This window comes from Erpetoichthys calabaricus, chromosome 11 (assembly GCF_900747795.2).
Source record: "Erpetoichthys calabaricus chromosome 11, fErpCal1.3, whole genome shotgun sequence".
Lineage (NCBI taxonomy): Eukaryota > Metazoa > Chordata > Cladistia > Polypteriformes > Polypteridae > Erpetoichthys > Erpetoichthys calabaricus.
This window is the reverse complement of record NC_041404.2, coordinates 137795003-137818037: the sequence shown is the minus strand read 5'-3', so window position 1 is coordinate 137818037 and position 23035 is coordinate 137795003.

The window sequence follows — 23035 nt, the reverse complement described above, 5'->3', positions numbered from 1 at the left end:
ACCTTTGCCCAACTTGTTGACGCCTTGTGACTCTGCGCATGCTCAGAGTTGTGACTGTGCACGTCGACTACGAGTGGAAGAGAAATTTGCCCAGGATTCCCGTGCGAAGCGGCGACTTCATTAGGACTGCATCTGATGTGGCATCGAAGAGTCAAATGTAAGGGCGACACACCAATTAAAACACAGCACTCGCTAAAGAGCCCACCCTCTCAGCTTTGACGAGTGAAAGTGACAGATTTCAATTCAAGGCGTATTTCGTGTTGCGTTTATTACCGATAAAATGAAATACATAAACAGGCAACAAAAGCATATTCCGTGATTTATTTATTTATACTCACTTTTTTCATGGTGACATTTCCCAGGACTTTTATTAATTTGCATGTGGATTTATTTTAATTTTGACCGAACTATTCCCCCATAATTATCCTGCATTTTAATCATTTTGATTGTTATATTAACAATAATCAATCATTTCCTTTTTTTAAACGCCTGCCGACAGTATTGTGGCTTACCTAAGCGCAAACAGTCTACTTAGCAGCCAGCGCGAATGTCACGGTCGCCTGGCATGTTTCTATATATTACTGTCACACTTCTCAGGAAGACACGCATCCTATTTAAAGTGTGAGCAACTGCTGCGATGTCATCCAGGATTTCAAAAAGCCTCGTGCTGTGATCTTTGGGTTGTGTTCTCTTTATACTAGAGGGTCCAACCAGGGGTTTGAGGGTTCCTGTGCCATTCGGTACATCGCCATTACTATTATTATACCACCCGTGGACTTGCCATGTGGATATGCAGGGAGGGCAACTAAATACCAAAATAAGCACAACACTTTATTTGAACTGCTGTGTCACCTGGTGGGCACTGCCCATACCCGTATCACGTCCTGATGCAGAAGATCAGAATAGAGTGGCGCTGCAGGTGGAGCCCTGATGAGCACGTAGGGGACAACTGAGTGAGGTGACCAGAGCTGGCAGGCAGCGAATCAAATCACCGCGCCACCCTGCGTAGACCCACACGTGCTAAAGAGACAACCTAAGCCAGAATTGGACATAAATAGATATTGAGACCCCGAGACTTACTGCACACTTTACTGTGTTGCACATTTACTTCTAAATGGACATTTCTGCCATTTTTGGCCCATCATTCTACACTCAATAACCCATAATGACAAAGTGAAACCAAGTGTTCAGAAAGGTGGGCAAATTTATTCAAAATCAAACCTCTCATTCCCAGAAGTGTTCAGACCCTCCAAATTGTGCTCAGCTGCCTCCCGTTTGCTTTGATCCACCTTGAGATGTTTCTAGAACTTCACTGGAGTCCACCTGTGGCAAACTGAATTAACTGGACATCAGTTAGAAAGGTGTGTACAGAAGGTCCCACAATTCACCCTGCATGCCACGAGAAGAATGAAACCATGAAGTCCACTCTGAAGACCTCCACCATCAAACTGTGAATCCGGGCCAAGGGGGCCAAAACCATCTGTAAAGATCTGAGTGCTCCAAGGACTCAATAATTCTGAAATGGAAGAAGTTTGGATCCACCAACACACTTCCTAGAGTTTGCCATCTGGCCAAAGCTGAGTAACCAGACAAGAAGTGCCTGGGTCAGGGTGGTCACGCAGAACATAAAGGTCCCTCTCACAGAGCCGAGTTGGGAGTCGGCCATCTTAGCTGCACTCCATCAACCAGGCGTTTAGGGTTGAGGGTCTAGACAGAAGTAAAAGGCATCAGCAGTTTAAAGGTCTGTGAGACTACCAGGAAAAAACAATCTCTGGAGTAACGAGACCAAAATTAACATCTTCAGCCTGAACTCCAAACAGTATGTATGGTGAAGACCAGGCAATGATCATCACCTGCCCAATACTATCCCTATGGCGAAGCTTGATGGCAGCAGCATCATGCATTGGGTGTGTGTGGGGGATGGGAACGGTACATGGACAGGGGGACTGGTCAGAATTGAGGGAAAAACAAAAAAGTGTTTCATGGGGTGCACTTTCTTTTTCACACAACTACAAATGTGCACCATGGAGGATACAGAACACTCACACATCATGCAACCAAACACTTGAAGATACCCAACAAGTAACTTCACCCCCCCCACCCCACACACACACACTCCATGAAGCCCCTGAGGATTTGATCTCCATCACTGGTTTAGGACTGTGTAGGCCCAGGCCATCCACAGTTAATGTGATTTAGTCCACTCTGCTCGCCGCCTTCTTCGCCAGTCCCTGCCTCTTGTGAGTTCAGTTCCGTCGCCACTATGGGGGTCTTGCAGAGTAATATCAGACACAGCTGGGGTCATTACCTGTAATAAAGGGCAACTTTCAGGCATTTCCTAAGATGCCAAGTGTAATTTTCTTCCAAATTAATTTAGTCAGAAATTCTCAATGATCTGCGTTGGCAGCTTTGGAGTACACAAAAGCTCTTGGTTAAGGTAATGCCATCGCCACCTAAAGGCCAGCCGTGGCATATCAGACGACTTTTCCAGGACTTACAACTTGTGGCCTTCATTTACATAACCTCAGCAAGTCAAGGGGAATGACAGTCGTCTAGTGTGACATACCCAGTGACTCACTCCAACTAGTCCGTGATTTTGTCTTAAGAGCTGAGGTGGGCTTAAAGTGGGCTGTGTGTGCGTGAGAACTGACAACCAATGAATGGGCTGTGTGTGCGTGAGAACTGACAACCAATGAATGGGCTGTGTGTGCGTGAGAACTGACAACCAATGAATGGGCTGTGTGTGCGTTAGAACTGACAACCAATGAATGCTCATCCAGCACTACCATGCCTAGAATGCCACGAGGAAGAGTGAGGAATACAGAACACGAGTGATTTGGACCTCACAAACAGAAGAGGGGCTCGTCTGTGTGATGCCTCACGTTTTTATGCACCACAAAATATTGGAAAAGAGAAGAAAAAAAGGGGGCGGAGATAGCAGATGAACTCATCATAGCTATTAACCCTTCGTACAGCACTGGCTCCGTCATTGGCTATCACAAAAAAGGGGGCAGGCACAACTGTGCCGAGAACTCGTCACCCAGTCGTTAAGACTAAAGACAAAATCAAGCCTGTTTGACGAGTGGTGGAGGGGTTGGAGGGAGTTGCAGGGGATGTCACACTACACAACTGCGTCCTGGGGGTCTCGTGTGCCTGCTGCTGACAGTCCCTGATTCCCGAAGATTACGTAAATGAAGGCTGCAACTGGAAATGAACAGGAAACGTTGTCTGATGTGAGTTGGCTTTGAATTGACCTGGACGGGTGATGAGAACGGCAACACGCAGTCGACAAGTCTGACATCCCCTGTGACAAGAATTCCTACAATGTGACATCGGCTTCAGAGAATGGCCTTGCCGACTGTCCCTACTTGCTAGTCTGAGCAGGTAATGGATACATAGTCACTCGGTCAATTCTTTGTGAATCCACAAGTCTGTGTCTATTTCCTCAATAAAGAAATGGTTATTGGGTGAGCCTAAATAATAATAAATAAATAAATATATTAATTTATATTGCGCTTTACATAGACAGAGGGAAACTGCTGTAAGCACCACTAATGTGTAGCACCCACCTGGATGATGCAGCCCCAGCACCACTATGCTCACCACACATTAGCTTTTAGGGGGTGAAGGGGTGACAGGGAGATAACATGGGCATGATTACGGGGTCAGAATGACCTTCCTGTGGTGGGCAACTTAGCCAGGACATCAGGATAAACCCTACAGTCTCCAAAAGATGCCCAGAGATCTTTAATGACCACAGAGTATCAGGACTTCAGGGTGTCAAAAAGAAAAGGGGGGTCAATACAATAAAATACACAGAACAGAACACAAGTCATCATCAATACAATACAATAGAACAATAGAAATAAAACAAGTACAGAGCAGAATTCAATAGTAGATGATATGTGCTTGGTGTGGGTGCCCTGCAGTGGGCTGGCATCCTGCCCAGGATTTGTTCCTGCCTTGCGCCCTGTGTTGGCTGGGATTGGCTCCAGCAGACCCCCGTGACCCTGTGTTAGGATATAGTGGGTTGGACAATGACTGACTGACTAATGCAAATGGGGGGGTGGCACGGTGGCGCAGTGGGTAGCGCTGCTGTCTCGCAGTAAGGAGACCCATCTGGGTTCGCTTCCCAGGTCCTCCCTGCATGGAGTTTGCATGTTCTCTCCATGTCTGTGTGGGTTTCCTCCCGCAGTCCAAAGACATGCAGGTTAGGTGCATTGGCGATCCTAGATTGTCCCTAGTGTGTGCTTGTTGTGTGTGTGTGTGCCTTGTGGTGGGCTGGTGCCCTGCCCAGGATTTGTTCCTGCCTTGCGCCCTGTGTTGGCTGGGATTGGCACCAGCAGACCCCTGTGACCCTGTGTTAGGATATAGCAGGTTGGATAATAGATGGATGGATGGATGTCTATCTATCTGTCTATTATATAGTGTCTTTCAAACCTATGTATTACATAATGCCTTTCATGTCTATCTATCTATCTATCTATCTATCTATCTATCTATCTATCTATCTATCTATCTATCTATCTATCTATCTATCTATCTATCTATCTATCTATCGCAGTGGGTAGCGCTGCTGCCTCGCAGTAAGGAGACCCGTCTGAGTTCGCTTCCCGGGTCCTCCCTGCGTGGAGTTTGCATGTTCTCCCCGTGTCTGTGTGGGTTTCCTCCCACAGTCCAAAGACATGCAGGTTAGGTGCATTGGCGATCCTAGATTGTCCCTAGTGGGTGGGGGGTGTGTGCTTGGTGTGTGTGTGCCCTGCAGTGGTCTGACGCCCTGCCCAGGATTTGTTCCTGCCTTGCGCCCTGTGTTGGCTGGGATTGGCTCCAACAGACCCCCGTGACCCTATGTTAGGATATAGCGGGTTGGATAATGACTGACTAACTAATATGTCATAATACAATTCTGATTTGTTTAGAGTCCTGGAGACCTCGGCCATTAAGCTTCCTCCCCCTATTGGCCATTCCACAGCTGAGCCAGCCAATCCAATGAAAGGACCCCTCTACCCAACGATTCTTGTGATCCTCCATCAGAGATGACTTTACCTTAGGCAGGCAAAACAAACTTGGCAGGTGGGCCGTGGCACCAAGTGCCACATTTGAGTACCAAGAAGAGAAACAGAAAAGGTGAGGGTTAGTGACAAATTAGAACTCTCATATGACTTGTGTTTTAGTGCTGATGACTGACAGCAGAGATGCAGTCTTCACAGTTAATCAGCAGCTCTAGTCAGGGTGTGCTAAACTGAAGTTGTGAGTCTTTGAAATCTGAGACCGAAGGGGCGTCTCTTATAGTAGCAGGCAGACCACTCCACAGTATAGGGGGTCCTGTAACTAAAAGCTCGACCTCCCACTGTTATTTTATTAATCCTTGGAATTCTAAGCAGACCGGCATCTTGAGATCATAATGTGCGCTCTGATAAGTTCAGATAAGTGCTTAGCTGCAGGTAGGCGACCTGTTCTGAAGTGCAGGTGGCACGGCTGCAGACCACCATTCTGACTGGACGGCCTCCACTAGAAACAGCAGGTTCAGCATGTAAGGATGTCAACTTTTCATTATGGGAATGTTGTGTTTTGACCAAACCTACAGGATTTCATCGCGTAGTTCCCGTTAATTGAATGACTTGGTCTCCTCCGTGTGTGTTCCTAGTTTTTTTTTCCGTACGTTGGTTTTCCTCTCACGTCCCAAATTCCTGCGTTTCCAAGTAATCTGAACTGTCGCGGTGTGTGTGCGCCTGTCTGATCCACCATAACGGACTGGCGTCCCGTCCATGCTGGGTTGGCTCCTCCCGCATGACCTCAGGTTTGACCTGAACTGCGGGCGCTCCGTCACGGACTGTCAGAGTGTTTCATTTCTCTATCGTCTTGCCTCGTTTATTTTTTTCTTATTCCTCCATTTCAATTTAAACACATAAAACCTCCGTCAGACATATTGCTTCTGGTCTGGAAGCTTTTCATTTATTTATTTGTATGCAGTCTCCGAATGAGAAGAGCTCACTGAAGCTCATTGAAATTCAGGCACGCAGCTTGTATTAAAAATGTGATTGTTAATAATAAAAAGAAAAAGAAAAAAAAAAAGACTCCAGTAGCAGCAGCTCTCCCACCCGAACTAAAGCCCACCGGTTAAGCGCCTTGAGGGCGGCTCGTGCCTACAGGCCAGCGGGACGCTGATCCCAGCAGTTCAAAGCGGCGTGAGGCTCGACCTGTCCCCGCCGAGGAGCAGAACGCCCGCTCGGTGATCGTGTCCAGTTCCTACCTAATCCGGTTTAATTCCGGGAGCCTGCAGTTTGGCAGCCGACGCGCGGCTTCGCGGTCTCAGCAGACACAACGCGCACTCCGATCGTAAAGTCTCACCCCCGTCGCGCTTTGTGTCACATTCAGCGAGCGCGCAAATCAGCCGCGGCGCTTCCAAGCCTCCATCCAGCAGCTGCGGCTGGAAAGGCGGCAGACATCCCGGGAAGACGGAGATGGAATTCACAATGTCAAGAACAGCGGCGGCCTTTCAAGGCAATTGTGTGAACGCCGAGGTTTGAACAGCAGGTGACAGAGAACGGGCTTTCAGAGAGGACTTGAGGAAAGCTCTCGGAGAGTGCAGTTTTAATTAACATTTGACTAATAAATATAATTACAAACTCCTATAAACCTAAATCACGGTGTATGATTATGCCGCACATGGAAAAAAAACCCAAGAATTTGAGGCCAAAGTGATGCATTTGTGTTGGCTGTCATTCCAGCGCGGCGGCGCGGCCGCTTCACGCCCCGAAACAGAAAGAGAGGGAGGGAGGGGGAGAGAGAGGGAGGGAGAGAGGGAGGGAGAGAGAGAGGGGGAGAGGGAAAGAGAGAGAGAGAGATAGGGGAGAGAGAGGGAGAGGGGGGAGAGAGAGAGGGAGACAGAGAGAGAGGGAGAGAGAGAGAAGGAGGGAGAGAGAGAGAGAAGGAGAGAGAGAGAGGGGAGAGAGAGAGATAGGGAGAGAGAGAGGGAGAGGGGGGGAGAGAGAGAGGGAGACAGAGAGAGAGATAGGGAGAGAGAGAGAGAGAAGGAGAGAGAGAGAGAGACAGAGAGAGAGATAGGGAGAGAGAGAGAGAGAGATCGTTTTGTTATTTTTCATACTAAATAATTCAAGCCTGATTAGCCACTTATTACAATATTTGTTTTAGGGGGACGTGAGAGAAATTCATGATGCGATTTCATGCTGGCGGGAGCCATTTTCTGACAACGGGGAGAACTAATAAGTGGCATTCACGGGTTATAGCTTAGCTTATATAGCGCCTTTCTGGCGACTGTCCTCCTAATTGTTCTTTGCCGCACAACGATACATTCTGAAGAAAAAAGAAACACTTTAACCAGCTGAGGATTTAGTGAAATCAAACCTGGACAGGAGGCCGGTTTGGAATAACCAAGCATCCTGCCACTCACGCCAAAGCCTAGTAGACACGGAGACAACATTTAGACTCTACACTGAGAGCGACAGGCTGGAGGCTGGCATCTGTTAACCTGATATCACATGACACGATTTCTAGCTGTAGGGTATGTCAGACTTGTCGAGTACCACTGCTGATCTCACACAAATGACAATCACTGGACATGTCACATATAAGCCAATGTTACATCACACGACTTGTAGTCATGGGGTATGTCAGAATGGCCGACTATAGGGTTACCGATATTGTAGCTGGTTCATGTCAGAATGAAAACTTGGCATGGCACATATAAGCCAATGTCACATCACACATCTTCTATCTGTAGGGCATGTCAGACTTGCGGACTTCTTGTCACTGGACTGTGTCAGTTTACACAACTGACAATCCCTTGGCATGTTACATTTAAGCTGATGTCACATCACATGACATCTATTCATAGGGTATGTCCCAATGGCCGACTATAGGGTTGCCAATATTGTAGACTGAAAACTGGGCATGTCACATTTAAGCCATTGTCACATCACACATCTTCTAGCCACAGGCTATGGCAGACTTACCGACTTCTGTTGCAGATCTTGTCACCAAACTGTGTCAATTTACACAAATGACAATCACTTGGCATGCCACATTAAAGCCGGTGTACCATCACACAACTTCTAGTCATAGGGTATGCCAGAATGGCAAACTAGGGTTGCCGATATCATAGCTGTACCATGCTAGCTGTACCATACCTGACTGAAGACTGGGCAAGTCACAGTTAAGCCAATGTCACATCACGCATCTTCTATCTGTAGGGTGTGTCAGACTTAATGACTGAGGCTGCTGATCTCATCACCTAACTGTCTGAATATACCCAACTGAAAATCACTGGGCATGGGCGGATGTCACATGACACATCTTCTAGCTGTAGGGTATGTCAGACTTGCTGACTTATTGTCACTGGACTGTGTCAGTTTACACAACTGACAACCCCTTGACATGTCACCTTTAAACTGATGTCACATCACATGGCGTCTAGTTGTAGGGTATGTCAGACTTACCAGGTGCAGCTGCTGATCTCATCACCAAACTGTGGATTTACCCAACTGAAAATCACCGGGCATGGGCAGATGTCACATCACATGACTCCTCGCTGTATAGGGTATGCCAGACTTGCCGACTCAGGTTGCTGATCTAGTTGCTGCACCATGCCAGTTTACACAACTAAAAATGGCCGGGCATGTCACATTTAGCAGCACTGTCCTGCTTGTCCCTTTTCCTGACAGCCCGTCCCACCTGCACTTCACAACAGGTCCTCCACCTGAAGCTAAGTGTGTTTGAGCCCAGCCAGTTTGTAGGGGGGGAGACCAACTAGGAAAGCTTGGGTTGCTGCTTGAAGAGGTGTGGGATGAGGCCAGCAGGGGGCACTTACCCTGTGGTCTGTGTCCCCACTGCAGTGACAGGGATACTGTGCTGGAAAATCTTGTGACATAAAAGTGAAATCCTGACTCTCTGTGGTCATAAAAGATTCCTGGGCACTGTTCAAATAGAGTGGGCTGTATGCCCCCCTCCCGTCTCTAACTGGCTAACCCTTCACCACATCATGGCTAATGGCTGCCCACACACGTGAATGGTACACATTGGTGGCAGTTGAAATGGCTCCCCACACTCTATAAAGGGCTCTAAGGGTCCCAAAAGTGCAATATAAATGTAACTGTAAATGAACTGAGGTGAGAGATTGAGACGGTCTGAGGCACCCAAAGGTGATCCTCGCATACCTGAAGTTGAAGCAAAAAGAAAAGAAGAACAAGCCATGAATGCGGCGACGTCTTCTCAGATGGCAGTCGTGTGTTCACTGACTCCAAGATGGCGCCGGGTTCAGGGGAGAGAGGTGGAAGAGGGCGGGTTCAGCAAGTGGGCCGTCCCAAGTGACATCATTGACGTTCAGTCCGTCAATCATCCCATCTGCAGAGGGAGAAAGAAGAGAGACATTAAGCGACAGCGCCAACCCCTGACTTGGAGTGGAAGGCCAAGTAACTTGTACTGCAGGGTCAAAATACTGAAGAGAAAAAAGCTCTTCTTTATATAGCGCCTCGCCATAGAGAGCAAGCACTGAGCTATAATAAAATCATTGGCTGTATGTTTAAAATATGAGCATTGGAAGGTCAGGTGGCTGAACAAGAGTGAACCAGAGACTGAACATGGAAAGCTTCATTTCATATAGCGCCTTTCCATATTCCGATGTAGTATGGTTATCCATCAGTAATTTTTAAAATAAGAGCTTGGGAAGGCCAAGCGACTATTGACACATAAACACATATTGGCCTGAACAAATAAGCTTTGCTTTATATAGCGCCTTTCCATAAAAAGAGTCACCATCTCATGGTGGGTCACCACACTGCCCTGAGGATCAGAGAGATGAGCTTCAATTATATAGCGCCATTCCGGCTGAGTCCAAGTCCCACACTGAGGCAGTTTAAGTGTGAGTCAGTGCTGGGGTCCTGACTCCGAGACCCTGTGCCTTCCGCCCCCATGAGCTTTACTCATTAAAGCCCCCTCAAGGATCAGCCGTCCTTCCCCAGATGTGAAGGTGAGTGAGGCGGCGCTGGAAGTGAATCCTGACGTTCACATTCTGCTCCATGGACTGCGCATCCGCACGTCGTTCTGGATGAATGGCGGGATACAAAAAGCCTCCACGTGATCAATCTGATTATGCAAATTCCTAAGAATATCTGATGTAATATTCATGAGGGCGCCCAGAAGACCGCACAAGAAAGCGATTCGATAAAAGAGGCGCGCGCTCTCTCCGGCCGGACGAAGACGACTTCGCTTCGTCAAAATGCTTTTAGCCGATTGGCGAAAATGACGACGGAAAATGAGACGCGTGCACGCGGCTGCCACGTGACCTGCCGGGACCCCCGCGTGTGCTGTCACGGGCGGCCACCCCACCAGATGGACAGGTGGGGTTCTGGGAAGAGGATGTAGCTCTCTCTCTCTCTCTCTTTCTCTCAGGAGGGGACTCATGCGAATTGAGGGGGTCATGGAATTGAGAGGGGAGTACTGGGGGATATCGGGCACATCGTTGGGGTCCCGCCGGTGGAGGGAACATGGCAGGGGAAATGGGGGTACTGGACTTGTGTTTGCTTATTCTCTTTTGCGGTTCATGTTCCAAAATGTGTCGTCCACCACAACTTGGCCTTTCCTCGTCCTCATTATTCAGCTCCTCGTTTCTTTTGGTGGTCTGTGACATTTCGTTTCCTGCAAACCGTCTTAGTAAGAACAGATGACTATTCAGTTTGGGCTTCAGCGACTTCTGAGTGAAGGATGAAGAGGAGTCACATTAAAAAAACCCAAAGCATCACTCCCACTTACATGTGGCACACCACTTATAATAAACCCATGGTGGATGGACTGGACTGCCATGCCCACACACTTGCCCGGCCAGGAAACCGTAATGGTAGGACAACACGACAGGAGGCTGGGATGGGGCTGGAGTTTTATCCCAGTGTTGGTTAATGGTTGGACTGGGGGGTTTTTCAAGACCAGTTCCTCCCCCAGTACGAATAGATGCCAGTGTTCCACTGGCATAGACCCAGTTTGGACACCTGCAGGGATTCATGGGATATGTAGTCCTCAGAGACCACCCTGTCAGGGGTTCTTGGGTGCCACCAGAGAGTGCAGCAGGGAGAAGGACTTCCTGTTTCAGTGGGGGGGGGGGGGGGGGGGGGCTTCCACTTGACCCGGTAGTGCTCCCATCGGGCTATGCCCTGGCACCCTGGTCCAACTTATAAGGAAGCCATGCAACCTTCTACAGGGGGAGTCAGAGTCGGGAGGCAGAGGGCAAAGTCCACCTGGAGGAGTAGAAGGAGCAAATAGATGAGATGAGATGAGAGAAATGGGGGGGGGGGGGGGGTCAAATGTATACAGCAACAGAAACATGAAAAACAAGGATATGGACTCGAGGGACAGATAATACAGGCAATCAATCAATCAATCAATAAATAAAGTCTCGATCAATCAATCAATCAATCTGCCTGCCCCTGTCCCCCCCCACCTCACTTATGAACAAGACCCCGAGGTACTTGAACTACTCCACTTGAGGCAGTCACTCATCTCCCACTCACCTCCCACTCCACCCATGGCCCCAGATTTGGAGATGCTGATCCTCATCCCTGCCACTTCACACTCGGTCACTGACCGACCCAGTGCATGATGGAGACCACCACTCGATGATGCCAACAGGACCACATCATTTCCAAAAAGCAGTGATGCCATTCTAAGACGACCTAACTGGACCACCGAACACCACCACCACCATCACTACATGGTCATCATAATAATGTAAAAACAGTGCAAGCTTCTGCAGATCCCAGCGTTATGCAGGGTGTGACCAGTAGGGGGCACTGCAGCACCCCAAACCTCAGACACAACCACACAAACACAAGTCCCGGGTTCAAATAAGTTCTTTATTAACCACAATACTTTAACAAGGGGTCTTCCAACACACACACCGTTCTTCTTCTATTTCTCCTTTCCTCCACACCTCCCAACTCCGACTTCCCTGGATTCGGGGAGGGGGGGGGTACCTTCAGTGCCAGGGCGCAGCCCAATTCCCATAAATCACAGAGCTCCACTTCTAGCAGCACATTGGGTACCCAGGGACCCCAAAAGGGCTGCTCTATGGCACTACAACTCCCAGCATGCTCTGTGGGGGATCCATTGGTGTTCCTGATTCCAGGGGGAGTACGTGGCTTGAACAGCTCCCCCTGTCATTCCTTCACACTGGCCTCCCACCCGGGTAATGTTCTTTCCAGGATGCCAGCTTATATTCCATCCTGTGCCCAGATCCTTGTGTATAGGCAGGGAGCCTCCTGCCTCTTTTCATGCCTGTTTGCCACGTGGGCCTCCCGGCCAGGTAGGGGAAGGGAGTCCATTGCGTTCCCGCCTGCCATCCATTACAAGGCTCCTTATTTTTGGAGCCTGCAGTGGGCGACAGGCGACTCCTTACAGCCTTCGCATAGAAAGTACGGTGAGGACCGAAAGAGTTTATCTTGGCCGTTATCTGCTTTTGCAAATTCCGTCTTCATTCGGCAGGCAGGGCACCAATGGCAGCTTCTCGAATTCCGTTAAGTGCTCTGTCTGTTTAAGGAAGTCATTTCACAATTTATATTCTTGTTTCTCTCCAACATGCGGTGCAACGGACTTTGCTATTTCTGTTCTTTTTTTTTCTTTTTTTTCTCAATACCGTCTCTGTTGTTTTTTTTCTTTTCTCCTGCTCGTGTTTTATGCTCTTTGCTTCAAAAATAACAGCCTTGTGCAACGCCGCCTTTATCACACACTTCCTGACATTTTCCCAGCGCTGACGCTGAAGCAATCTGTCTAAGATCGCCAAGTGCATTTGAATATTTCAAGCCGATCACTTCCACGTCTCTGCCTTGCCAAACGGTACCCCCCCCCTCCCGCCCCCCCCCCCCCCCAGCCACCCCTTCAAATTCCAGCACCTCATTCATTTCCAGCTGTTCCTCCATCTCCGTTGTTAGTTTAGCGCCGTCTGTCAGCGCGAAGCTGGGGACCTCTGGAGTGCAGGCAGGGGACCGGGCTGGAAATTAGGCATTCAATCCCCATATTTAGACAGCGACAGACATTCATTACTCGAGGAGAAAAGAAAAAAAATAATAAAGGGCTAATTGAATTATGCTGATTTTGTTTGCCGAAATATAATTCATTTGTGTTAATTCTCGGCGCCGCTGACTCGATTAGACTTGGTGCGAAATGTAAGACGGCGCTGCGCCAATCCGGGTACCTGCGGCCAATCGGGCGCCGTGCATGGAGGTGACACAGGTGTCCCCGCGCGTGAAGGACTCGGCTGGAATGATTCATTCGAAGTTGGCATTTGGAGCAGACTCGTCGTTTTTACAGGCAGCCGTCGGGATTTTAACGAATGTGCCGTTTATCATTACGACGCTGACGTCATCGCCTTGCCGTTTATTTCGCACTTTGGGCGGCAGCTGCACGTTTCTTGTCTTCTCAAGCGGCCGTATCGTTAACAGTGATGGGATACTTTTCATTTTTTTAGTGATCATTATATATTTATTTTTGTGATTTTTTTTAATGGGGTGGTTTATTGCTTTCAGTTTCTTTAAGATAGTTGGGGTCCTGCCCTTTTTTTGCGGCCTTTTTATTTTCAGCAGCATTGCTTGTAGTTACTATGCACGTTGACCCCACGTGACAACAGGGGGTCGTGACCTGTGAGGTCACTCGCGTGATGGTATAAAGCTCGGGGTGGCGCATGTCCCGTTGTCCAGGAAGTGAAGTGAAGTGAAGTGAAGTGAAGTGAAGTGAAGTGAAGTGAAGTGAAGTGAAGTGAAGTGTTGTGTTGTGTTAAGCCAGATGACTAGCAAGGCTGTTTGAAGAGTAGCTGGCAGAAAAGACTGAGGTCAAAAACCAAAAAAGCAGCCGTACCACCCGCACTCCAGAAGACGTCACCCACCTGAAGCTAAGCCTGTCCTTAGATGGGCGACTGTGCCAGTGTTAGGTTATTTTGCACCCTAGGCCAGTGGTTCTCAATCTGTGGGGTGGGCCCCCCTGGGGGGGGGCGAAGTAACAAAAAGGGGGGACACAAAGATGTGAAAAAAAGAAAACAAGAATCAAAAATATGAAAAATCCATCTATTGAAATCAAAACAAATTAACTTAAACTACATTCTGATACTAGAACAATAAATATACAGTTAGATAAATGTCGATAAAAGTTAAGTAGGTATAATAAAATATGCATCTATGATATATCATTAATTAAAAAAGAACAAATTGATATTAGTGGGCTCCTTTCAAAAAAATGTTAGGGGGGGGCACGATTAAAACTGTTATGAAAACTCAGGTCGCAAATACTTAAAGGTTGAGAAATGCTGCCCCACACCAAGCTTATTAATGTGCCAGCTGACTATCCCCCCCCCCCCGTATGATCTGACCCCCCCAAGCGATTGCCTAATTCGTCACCCTGATGGAAAACAACCTAGAAAAAGCTTGGGTTGCTGGTGGTAGAGCTTCTGGTGAGGCCAGCAGGGGGCGCTTGCCCTGTGCTCTGTGTGGGGATCCCAATGCCCCCAGTACAGTGATGGGGACAGTGGGCAGTAAAAATGGCACCATCCTTTGAATGAGGTCCTGACTCTCTGCGGTCATAAAAGATCTGTGGGCATCCTTCATGAAGAGGAGGGTGTATCTCGATGTATCCTGGCTAAACTGCCCACCCTGGCCCCTTAATCATCCCCTGGCTCTGATTGGCTGTCTGTCTCTCTCACCCCTTCACCACCTAACAGCTGATGTGTGGTGAGGGTAGTACCCATCAGGTGGGTGCCACACATCAGAGGTGGTCCATGTGGCTCCCCACTCACTGTGTAAAGCACTTTGAGTAGGCAGTAAGGCGCTATATAAATATAAAGAATTATTATTTGGTCAAAAACCAAAACTAAAAGCTGAAAACTGAAAGATCTACTGCACCAGCAGCACCAGTAGCAGTACTCAGAATTATCATATTTTTTATTTTTTTTGAAGTCTGTTGTGATTTAGTTATATCTTTTGGGCTGCAGGTGACCCCCCCCCCCCCCCCAAAGACAGAAGAGGAGGAAGTTAAAGTCTGTATTTGCCATTTTTTACGCCCCTATTTTCATGCCCAGTGACCCCATAGCCGGCAAGTGAAGATCAATGCGGCTCAGGGTCCCGTGTTAACGAGCAGGTGGAAAGAGGGGGCCAAAAAAAACGAGAAAAAGAAAACAAAAAATAATAGTCAAGAAACAGAAAAAAAAAAATGGATGGGCCGGGACACCCCCTAAGATGGAAGGATGGGGGAAGGCAGCTTTTCGAGGACACTGCCTCCCCCAAGACACTAGATGGCAGCTCCCCTGGACTGCAGCTGTTCCCCGGATTCCCGCACGGCACTCTGGGACTTGGAGTTCAGCAACACAGCCCTGCTGGGTACTGTGGGTGCCGCCAGGGGATGCTGTGGGAAGATGGTGGGAGAATAAATAATGGATCACGAGGACGGAAGCCCCGAAGTACTGAAGTGCTAGCAAGTCACGTGACCAGAAGGACAGAAGCACTTCCGGGTCGGACCCCACTTAAAGGGCTGCTGTGGACCCAGTCGGGGGGTGTAGGACTGAACTTCCATTATTGTACTTGGTGTTCCTCTTACCTGTTTACTTGTGGCTGTGGTGCTTGTGGCCACTTTGTAGAAGGAAAAGAAGAAATGAAATAAGTTCTTGGTGTTTGTAACCTGTGTGCTGCGTCTGTCTGTTGGGTTTAAAGGGGCGACGGCGACCCCTGGTGCCCACACATTTACAAGGGATATCTGTGGAGGCAGCCCACCCCCTCAATGCAGCAGCCAGAGCCCCGCCAGTTTTCAAGTCCAGTGAAGGCCTCTAATGGCAAACACTGGGGGTGAGAGAGTAGAGGAGGGGGGCTGTGCTGCTTAAGCCCCCTCACTTAGGGTCCCGCAGTGAGCTTTGAATGGAACAGGTGGTCTGCTCCGACTTCTCAGCCAGTGGGTTGAGTATGGTTGAGTGTCATTGTGGGTCTCACCTGCCCAAATACCCCATCGGTGTGTGCCCCTCGTGTTCCTGGCCGGGGAGGGGGGGATCTGCGTGAATCCTGACGTCGATACTCACTGGAACAAAAAAAAAAAAAAAAGAAAAGGGAAGGTGGGATTGTGCGCTGCTAATGATGTGTGAGTGGGGGGCTTTGTCTCGCTATTCTTAGGCTGCTTCATCAACCAAACAACAGGGCTAATAAGGCAGTGGTGCGGCAAGATCTGGGGGGGGGCTGAATCACGGTGGCAGACATCAACATCACCCCCCCACCACCACCACCACCACCAATTATTCCGTGTGAATGAGCCTCCAAACAGGCGAGAGGATCAGAGGGGACGGGCTGAGGGGCAGCACTTTGGGAATTGCAGTTCCTCTGGTGGGGTTGGCGCGGTGGGCTTCTCAAGAAAGGAGAAAGGGAAGGAGCCAACAAGACAACAAAAATGGCTTCACTTCTCTCAGTAGTGTTCTTATATAAAAATAGAACAATAATAATAATAATAACAAAATGATGATAATAGTAACAATACTAACAACAATGATGACAATAGTATTGATAGCCAAACCAAAAATGGCAATATTACAAATATAACAATAACAGTAATAACACGAGCAACAATGTTTGTGACAATAGATACATAGAGAAAGGTGACAGGCGCTATATGAACCGTGATGCTGATTACCACATTGAAATTAGGAGCAACTTGTTATGAATGTGGAATTTTAAAGCTGGTTCTTCTGCTCATGTGACTCCAATTCAGACCAGCAGGGGGCGCTAATGGCAGTAACCCTCTTCCAGGTCGCTTGTCCTCCATTTTCTGACACCCATCACTTTTTTTTTTTTTGCTTTACATGGCACCATGGAGTTGGCATCTATCTTGCTCCAGGTCTGAAGGTGGCATAGTCCATCCCAGGGCACACAGCCACATGCAGTGCCAGCCTTGAGGGCCACCAGGCTGCAGCTGTGTGTCACTTTAAATAAAGTGCATTCCACTTTTCTCCTCTCTTCAATGACAATGACAGTGTGGGACGACATCCTCATCTGAAATGACAGAGCAGGGAGCTCTGCTGGTGTGCAGGGGGCTGTTAAGGTGCCTCAGCAACTGAAGTCTTCAAGGATGATCAAGTGAACCTTGGGCCCCAAATTACTGCCCACCACTTCATCACGAGGACGAGTGCAGCGGCGCCTGTGACGGCAAACATGGTGTGAAGGCCAAAAAGGTCCTGGAATCAGCGGGTGACATGCTACGGAGCTCCGGCCTCGATAATAGGGACACTGTTGACAGGGCCTGCCAGCGTCGTGCATGTGACTCCTCCATGGGCAGAGGGTCCAGGGGTCAGCGCTCAGCTGTCTTCAGCGTCCCTTCATCTTGAAGATGTCTACGTCAGCCCTGCTGGAGCCGCCTGAGGGGACACGGAACTGACCGGAGTGACAGGCACAAGTGACGTCAGGAGCAAAAAGGGTGGCCATCCTATGAGGGCATCAGCCAGTCGTGCATCTCACATCCATCCATCCATCCATCCACCCATCCATCCATCCATCCATCATCCATCCAGGAGTCATTCATTCATCTATCATTCATTGATTCATTTAATACCAGCCATCCATCATTTATTCTTTCATCTAATATCCATCCATCCCTCCATCCATCCTCCCTTCCATCTATCATTCATTCATTCATTCATTCATTCATTCATTCATTCATTCAATCACCTTATCATCCAACTACTCATTATTCATTCGTTCATTCATTTAATACTATCCATCCATCCACCCATTCATTCATCCACCCATCCACCAATGAGTCATTCATTCATTCATTCATTCATTTATTTAATACCAGCCATCCATCATGTATTCTTTCATCTAATATCCGTCCCTCCATCCACCCTCCCTTCTATCTATCTATCTATCTATCTATCTATCTATCTATCTATCTATCTATCTATCTATCTATCTATCATTCATTCATTCATTCATTCAATCACCTTATCATCCAACTACTCATTATTCATTCACTCATTCATTTAATACTATTCATCCATCCAACAATTCATTCATCCACCCATCCACCCATGAGTCATTCATTCATGCATCTATCATTCATTCATTCATTCAATATCAGTCATCCATCATTTATTCTTTCATCTAATATTCATCCCTCCATCCATCCTCCCTTCCATTTATCATTCATTCATTCATTCACCTTATCATCCAACTACTCATTATCCATTTATTCATTCATTCATTTAATACTATCCATCCAGCCACCCATCCACCTATTCATCTATCCATGAGTCATTCATTCACCTACCATTTATGCATTCATTCATTTAATACCAGCCATCCATCATTTATTCTTTCATCTAATATCCATCCATCCATCCATCCATCCATCCATCCATCCATCCTCCCTTGCATCTATCCATAATTCATTCATTCACCTTATCATCCAACTACTTGCCATTCATTCATTCATTCATTCATGCATACATGCATGCATTCATTCATTCGTTCATTTAATAATATCCATCCATCCATTCATATTTCCACCATTCATTCATTCATTCATTCATTCATTCATCCATCTATCATTTATGCATTCATTTAGTACCATCCATCCATCATTTATTCATTTTTTCTTTCATGCAATATCAGTCCATCCCTCCATCCATCCTACTTTTCACCTATCCATCATTCATTCATTTATTCACTCACTCACTCACTCACTCACTCACTCACTCACTCACTCATTCACCTTATCATCCAACCTCTCATTATATATTAATTCATTTATTTAATACTGTCAACCCATCCATCCATTCATCGATCCATCCATCATTTATTCATTCATCTAATATCCACCCATCCATCCATTCAGCCATTCATTCGTTCACTCATCTAATAATTGTTCATTCATTTATTAATTCATCCAATATGCACCCATCTATCAATATTCTATTCGTTCATTCATGATTTCTCCATCCATATATTCATTCATTTGTCTACTATTCATCTGGTTTTCCACCATTCATTCATTCATTCATCTATTATTCATCCTGTTTTCTTTCATTTACCTAATCATTCATCATTTACCCACCTCATCATTGGCTCGTTCCTCCATTCATTCATGTATGTCTGTTTGCAAATCAATCTATCACTAATCTGCCTATCAATTATCCTTTCATTTATCCATCCATCCATACATGCCTCCCTCTATCAGTCATTCATTCATTCATCTGATCATCCATCCATCCATTCATTCTTTCATCTTTCCATCTTCACATAAATTCGTTTCTCTTGCCACACAGCCATTCATCCTTCATTATTCGTTCATCTGACCATCTCTACATCCATTCATCCATCTTTCTTTCATTCATTCACTCATTCACTCTTTCATCTGCTTATCTGTCTCTCCACCCAGTTGTGTGGGTTGAGGAGCCTGTGATTTGGGGGTGCAGTTATGTTCTTCACCAGCAGATGGCAGCACTCTTTTGTCCTCGCCCTTGTCTTTGACTGCCCAGGACGTCCCAGCAGGATGACAGTGACAGAGGGATGGGACCACGAGTGTCCAAGAAGAATGTGACAGGCAGAGAAGGGGTCTTGGTGTCATAATGGGGGCTCATGTTTGGGTGACCGCATGTGTGTGAGGCTGACACCTGGGCACATGGGGCACAATCAGAATTCTCTGGGTTATTAAGAATGAGGGGCCAGGAGTCCGATGTGCCACTGGAGTCTGAGCATGAAGTAGCGAGAAGGCCTGACCTTAACTGCTGTCTATATAGTGTCCTGCATGGTGACGGGTTTGCTCCAATGACGAAGGTAAAGAAAAAGAAAGAATAAACAATAAAATTTAAAAAAAAATAAAAATGTGCTGCTCAAACACAGCAGGGGGCTTAATGTAGAAAGAGGACAAAATCAATACATTGAATAAACATGGGGGAGTCTGAATTAGATGTGAGTCTGTTGTCACCAAAAGTGCCAGGGTCTTATATGAGGTGACAGTAATGGGCTACATTGTTGGGGGTCTATAACCACTGCTCTGTCACCCCCTCAATCGTCCCAGTTCACGTGCACGAGCAGGAGCACAGAGAAGGTGTCATTTGAACCCGGGGCTATGTGTGGCAACTGTGCCAACCGCTGTGCCACCCTGCTGCCCTCAAACACAGACCAAGGAGCTCTTTGTGAGGCTGACATAGAAGGAGCCCAGGCAGACATCAAGGGACAGTGGTGACAGTGTGTGTGACAGCAGGCAGAGTGGTGAGAGTTGTGATACACAAGCTCACCTGGTCAGTGTCCACGAGTGGTCAAGTGACCGCGCCAGGTTCACATTGTTAGCATACAGAGGGCAGCATACATGACAGAAAGGCACTATATGAAAAGACAAGAATGAACGCTCAGCACGGACTCTGCTTCTGTTGTCTGTGTTCACACTGAGGGGGACACAAACAAGTTAACTGTAAAGGTACAGAAAGGCGCCACATACAAATGCCAAGGATCAAAAACCTTGAGAAAGTGGGCACTTTCAAAAGGCACTACATTAAAACTGAACTAATCACACACCTTGAGAGAGCGGTCACCATCAAAAGGCGCTATATAACCTGATGACAAACACCCTTGGACAGCGGTCACCATCGAAAGGTGCTATATAACCTGATGACAAACACCCTTGGACAGCGGTCACCATCGAAAGGTGCTATATAACCTGATGACAAACACCCTGGGACAGCAGTCACCATCGAAAGGCACTATATAACCTGATGACAAACACCCTGGGACAGCGGTTACCATCGAAAGGCACTATATAACCTGATGACAAACACCCTGGGACAGCGGTCACCATAGAAAGGTGCTTTATAACCTGATGACAAACACCCTGGGACAGCGGTCACCATAGAAAGGCACTATATAAAATGATGACAAACACCCTGGGACAGCGGTCACCATCGAAAGGCACTATATAAACTGGCAAAGATCCAACACTATGATTCAGCAGTCCTAGCAGAAAGGCACTAAACAGAATAGTGACAGTCTGTGACAGTGGACAGAGTAGAAAGGCTCTATATAAGATGACAAAGATGGAACACCTTGGGAAAGTAGTCATGATAGAAAGGTGCCACAGTAAAAGATGACAGACATCCCGGGACGGTGGGCAGTATGAAAAGGCGCTACATGAGACAGCAAAGAGCAAACACCTTGGGATAGTGGCGACCATGGAAAGGCGTATATAACATCACAAAGGCCTCAAGTCAGGTCACTGACTCCCAATACACACCTTGCAGAAGTACAACAATACAGCACTAGGGTCACAAAGGCGCTATACACCATAAGCACCATTAACTCCCTGTGTGACCTTGAACGAGTTGCTTCATCTGCCATCTGTGCCACACACTTGAGGTTGGCAAAGCATCTCTGAAATGAATACACGACCAGTAAATCATCTCCTCACATCCAGCATGGCAGTGGAGAGCAGAGAGGAGAGAGGCTGGCATCACGCGAGGCAACACTTAGTGCTGGAGATGGGAACGAGCAGAACGAGCCAAAGGAGCAGGTGGAGGTCACTGGGGTGAGTGATGGGGAGCCACCGAGCCACTCGTTTGAATTGACACATTAACAAACAAAATTTATCTGCTCACTCACTCATTCATCCATTTATCCATCTGTTGATCCATTCTTCTATATGGAGATCTATCCATCAACTCCACCTATTTATACATCCTTCCATCTACTGATCCATCCATCCATCCATCCATCCATCCATCCATCCATCCATTTATGTCATCAATCCATCCATCTACTAATCCATCCATCCATCCATTGTACCCACCCACTCTATCCATCCATTCAAACATCTACCCATTCAACAATCCTTCAATCCATCCACCCATCAATCCATCAGCTCCTTCAATCCATCTACCCATGTGTCCACCCATCCATCCATCCATCAGTCTATCCATCTACCTATTTGTCCACTTCATACATCCATCCATCCATCCATTGTGCCCAACTACTTGACTCATCCATCAGCTCCTTCCATCCACATACCCATATGCCCTACCCACCCATCCATCCATCCATCTTTTCATCCATCCCGTTCATAAAGCTCCCACTCCCCCTTATCCCTGTTAATCAAATGCCACCACAGAGACACCACACAGGCCACTTCTGTCAGTCTGTATTTGTAATGACCACCCGCCTATACCACCTGTGCCAATGTCCCATTCATTATTTTCACATGCTCACCTCAGAAGTGCCACCCTCACTAGTATGTGTGTTGGCAGTGCCGTAGGCCTCTATCCATTTGCATCCTTCACTGCAGAGACCTCCTTAATGCCAACATCATGTGTTAGCTAGGTGTGCCACAAAGATGTGCCATTAGACCATTTTGTGGAGTTGTGCCCTATACCAGCTCTGCCAATGGCTCTGGTCTGGACTCATATTCTGAGTTTGTGTCCCTTTGGATTTACAGCGGGCATTGGACTGGCGTTCAATAATGTGGGCGATCCACCTGAGGGGCACCAAATACAGTAGATATGAGATGCCACACCCAGGGTCTTATGTACCAGTCAGGCCTTACCCACTTTGATTCCAGCATCTTTAAGTTATTGTCCAGACCTTTGTGGCATAATGCCAGCGGACTCTATTTATATATTTAAATATGAGATGTGACGAGTTTGGGGGCACACACACAGACAATGTCCCAGCTCCGTCCTCCACCTGCAGTAAGGCTGGCACAGGCGGCACAGTAAGATGCTGACCTACAAGATGCCGACACAGCAGCGGCTGCACATCACAGCTCAGGAGTGCCCGTCAGTTTTTGGCTTTGTGTGGAAGTTGGCACCTCACAAGTAAAGGTCGCGGTGAGGAGAGGAGAGGAGAGGAGGGGCAGGGCGGCCCGCTGGTGTCGCTCGTCTCGAAAAGCAAACAGCTGACGCGCCAGCAGGAGCACAATGAGCCGAGCCGTGGCAGGTAAATAAATCTGCACGCGTCCTGCGGAGGATTATGAATCATAAAATGTAAAAAATAATAACAATAATTAAAGTAAAATACCGCGG